The sequence below is a fragment of the Muntiacus reevesi genome, chromosome 11 (genome assembly GCF_963930625.1).
Source record: "Muntiacus reevesi chromosome 11, mMunRee1.1, whole genome shotgun sequence".
Classification (NCBI taxonomy): domain Eukaryota; kingdom Metazoa; phylum Chordata; class Mammalia; order Artiodactyla; family Cervidae; genus Muntiacus; species Muntiacus reevesi.
Window position 1 is genome coordinate 50,559,565 of NC_089259.1, and position 4,318 is coordinate 50,563,882.

The following is a 4,318-nucleotide window of genomic DNA, read 5'->3' on the forward strand; positions in this document are numbered from 1 at the left end:
TGGGGGATAGTGGGTGGAAGATATGGGTGAATTACTTTTAGTTTTGTTTTTAGCTTAAATACATTAAATTTATTTTTAAAATAAAACATAAAACAAAAGGTTGTCATGGCTTCATATTTTATCATAGGCTAAAACCAATTTATTCTTTTTAAATAGCATCTTGAAAATATAACCAGATGGTTTTAGCAAATGTATATTGAACTTTATAAAATTGTTTTGGTACCGAGATTGATTTCTTTTTTAATCACATATTTCTTCTCCACTTTAAGACCTGCTGACTGTGCTCGCTTCGGCAGCACATGTACTAAAATTGGAATGATGCAGAGCAGATTAGCATGGCCCCTGTGCAAAGATGTTGCATTTCTTTTCCATGGGGATGGTCTTAATCCCTGTCTCCTATACAATGTCATAAACCTCCGTCCATAGTTCATCAGCCACTCTGTTTATCACATCTAGTCCCTCAAATCTATTTCTCACTTCCACTGTATAATCATAAGGGATTTGATTTAGGTCATACCTGAATGGTCTAGTGGTTTTCCCTACTTTCTTCAATTTAAGTCTGAATTTGGCAATAAGGAGTTCATGAACTGAGCCACAGTCAGCTCCCGATCTTGCTTTTCTGACTGTATAGAGCTTCTCCATCTTTGGCTGCAAAGAATATAATCAGATTTTGGTGATGACCATCTGGTGATGTCCATATGTAGAGTCTTCTCTTTTGTTGTTGGAAGAAGGTGTTTGCTATGACCAGTGTGATCTCTTGGCAAAAGTCTATTAGCCTTTGCCCTGCTTCATTCCATACTCCAAGGCCAAATTTGCCTGTAACTCCAGGTGTTTCTTGACTTCCTACTTTTGCATTCCAGTCCCTTATAATGAGAAGGGCATCTTTTTTGGGTGTTAGTTCTAAAAGGTCTTGTACGTCTTCATAGAGCCATTCAACTTCAGCTTCTTCAGCATTACTGGTTGGGGCATAGGCTTGGGTTACTGTGATATTGAATGGTTTGCCTTGGAAACGAACAGAGATTAGTCATTTTTGAGATTGCATCCAAGTACTGGATTTCTGACTCTCTTGTTGACTATAATGGCTACTCCATTTCTTCTAAGGGATTCTTGCTCACAGTAGTAGATAATGAAGGAGGAGAGTGAAAAAGTTGGCTTAAAGCTCAACATTCAGAAAACTAAGATCATGGCATCTGGTCCCATCACTTCATGGGAAATAGATGAGGAAACAGTGGAAACAGTGTCAGACTTAATTTTGAGGGGCTCCAAAATCACTGCAGATGGTGATTGCAGCCAAGAGATTAAAAGACACTTACTCCTTGGAAGGAAAATTATGATCAACCTGGATAGCATATTTAAAAGCAGAGACATTACTTTGCCAACAAAGGTGCACCTAGTCAAGGCTATGGTTTTTCCAGTAGTCATGTATGGATGTGAGAGTTGGATGGTGAAGAAAGCTGAACGCTGAAGAATTGATGCTTTTGAACTGTGGTGTTGGAGAAGACTCTTCAGAGTCCCTTGCACTGCAAGGAGATCCAACCAGTCCGTCATAAAAGAGATCAGTCCTGGGTGCTCATTGGAAGGACTGATGCTGAAGCTGAAACTCCAATACTTTGGCCACCTGATGCGGAGAGCTGACTCATTGGAAAAGACCCTGATGCTGGGAGGGATTGAGGGCAGGAGGAGAAGGGGACGACAGAGGACGAGATGGCTGGATGGCATCACTGACTCGATGGACATGGGTTTGGGTAGACTCCGGGAGTTAATGATGGACAGGGAGGCCTGGCATGCTGCAATTCATGAGGTCACAAAGAGTTGGACACGACTGAGCGACTGAACTAAACTGAACTGTGCAAAGATGACATGCAAATCCACGAACCATTCCATGTTAGAAAAAAAAATCCTGCTGACTTTAGAGTTCTGAGCAGCACTAGACCTGTGAGGCTCCTGTCTCCCAGCTCTGTTCCTAACCATCTTGTCTTTAACAGGAGACTTTTGGAACATGTAAACAAATGATGAACTACAAACAGATTTCTGTCTCTTTTTTCTTTTTCAATCTCTCTTTCTCTCTCACCTTAGCTCCTGAACAATAGATCCAATTCTGGGTGTAAGTAGGTACACAAGAAATATTCATTTTCTAATCTTTTCTATTAAATCATTTCTAATGTGTATTTCCTTCCCACTAAACTAGTCCTATCCCTGAAAACTCATTCTGTCATTTATATACTAAACAGTCATTGATGGAACATCTACAATGCGGTAAGCATTGTTCTAGAGCTAGGTGTTACAGACATGAACAATCCTCTGTTCTCATGGAACTCATAGTCAATGAGGGATATGGACAAGAAATTGGAAATCCTAATTCAGTATAGTAAATATATGCCTATGCCTGCACAGGGTGCTTTATGAACATAAGAAAGAGCCCTGTAACTTAGTGGAAGGAGGGAGGGAATTAGAAAAGAAGGTCATGATTCAGCTGAATTTTTAAAGGATGAGGGAGATTTAGTTATGGTCAAGAAAACGGGACAAGGTGTTTTAGGTCAATAGTAGAACTTCAGCAAACGAATGGTGGCAATGGGGGAGGGTCACTTTTAAGGCTGAAGCATTGGCAGAGATGAGGATTGGGGAAGATCAGAAAGAAGCCATCAGCCTGGCTTTTCATGTCAAATGTTCATTGCAGCACTACTTGCAACAGAGAGGACATGGAAGCAACTTAGATGGCCATCGACAGATGAATGGATAAGGAAGTTGTGGCACATATACACAATGAACTATTACTCAGCTATAGAAAGGAACATCTGAGTCAATTCTAAGGAGGTGGATGAACCTAGAGCCTATTACACAGTGAAGTAAGTCAGAAAGAGAGAGACAAATACCATATATTAATGCATATATATGGAATCTAGAAACATGGTACCGATGATCCTATGTGTAGGGCAGCAAAGGAGACACAGATGTAAAGAACAGACTTTTGGACTCAGTGGGAGAAGGAGAGGGTGGGATGACTTGAGAGACTAGCATTGAAACATATGCATGACGATTGTAAAACAGATAGCCAGTGGAAGTTTGATGTATGAAGCAGGGCAACCAAAGCCAGTGCTCTGTGACAACCTGGAGGGATAGGGTGGGGAGGGATGTGGGAAGGGGGTTCATGATGGACAGAACACATATATAACTATGGCCAATTCATATGGATGTATGACAAAAACCATCACAATGTTGTATTTATCCTCTAATTTAAATAAATAAAAAGATGCAATAAACATTGGTTGATTTGTTGAATGAAAAAAAAAAAAAAAGAGTGAAGACTCTAATCCAAAAGCTGGAGGGACTTTAACCCAAACTATTGGACACTGAAGCATTTTAAAGTGAGTGCGTGCAGAGAGGTACTCGCCTTTTGGAATGTCACTCTGGTAAGCTGCAGGAGTGTGCTTGGGTTGGCATGAGAGGAAGCTCTTCCTTTGAGAAGACTGGTCAGGAGAGGTGTAGTAACCCAGCAGAGATAGGAACCATTTTTGAGCCCAGACATTAACCATGCATTGTCAATTGTATTAGATGTAAGAGACAGGTGTAAGAGTTACGCAGGAGAAAGATTCTTTCATGCTTGGAGGCTGATGATATCGTGAGGAGAGAATCTGAGAGATGCTAAAGTCAAGCATCATTTCTAGGTTTTATGATTTGGGTGACTGGTGGTGATCTTTACTAATATTTGCCTATGGAAGAAGAGGATTTGGGGGTACAGTGATGAATATGTTGAATTTGAATGTCTGTGGAGTAAAACTGGAGATATCCAGGAGGCAATGTATGTGGAGTTCAGAAGAGTCATGTGAGATGGATAGAGATGGGAACCTCCTTGGAGAGGAGCTCATGCACAGCCCTGAGTGTGGTTGAGACCCTCAGAAAGAGTAGAGGAAACTCAAGGTTGGTAACAACATGGATGTGGACATTATGTTACCTGTTATGTGATAATGCCGTGGTGGCTCAGATAGTAAAGAATCTGCCTGCAATGTGGGAGACCTGGGTTCGATTCCTGGGTTGGGAAGTTCCCCTGGAGGAGGGCATGGCAACCCACTCCAGTATTCTTGCCTGGAGAATCCCATGGACAGAGGAGCCTGGTGGGCTACAGTCCATGGGGTCACAAAGAGTTGGATACAATTGAGCAACTAAGCATAGCATAACATATGTGGTAACTGACGAGGAATGGAGCCCCAGTAGCTAGTGTGAATATTTTAGTCCCTGAGACTAATGAAGAAATTTTTAACTGATATTTAAACTAACTCTCTTCTTGTTTACCATTCCTAGGTTCCTTTACTCTGCTTTG

The 4,318-nt window shown here is 41.2% G+C and overlaps 1 non-coding gene across 1 annotated transcript; it reads left to right on the forward strand.

Annotated features, from left to right (window-relative positions):
• The first annotated feature begins 280 nt into the window (after nucleotides 1–280).
• LOC136144593 (U6 spliceosomal RNA) lies at nucleotides 281–387 on the forward strand. The gene has a single exon (XR_010658609.1). It is a non-coding gene; the product is annotated as a U6 spliceosomal RNA (small nuclear RNA).
• Nucleotides 388–4,318: the final 3,931 nt, after the last annotated feature.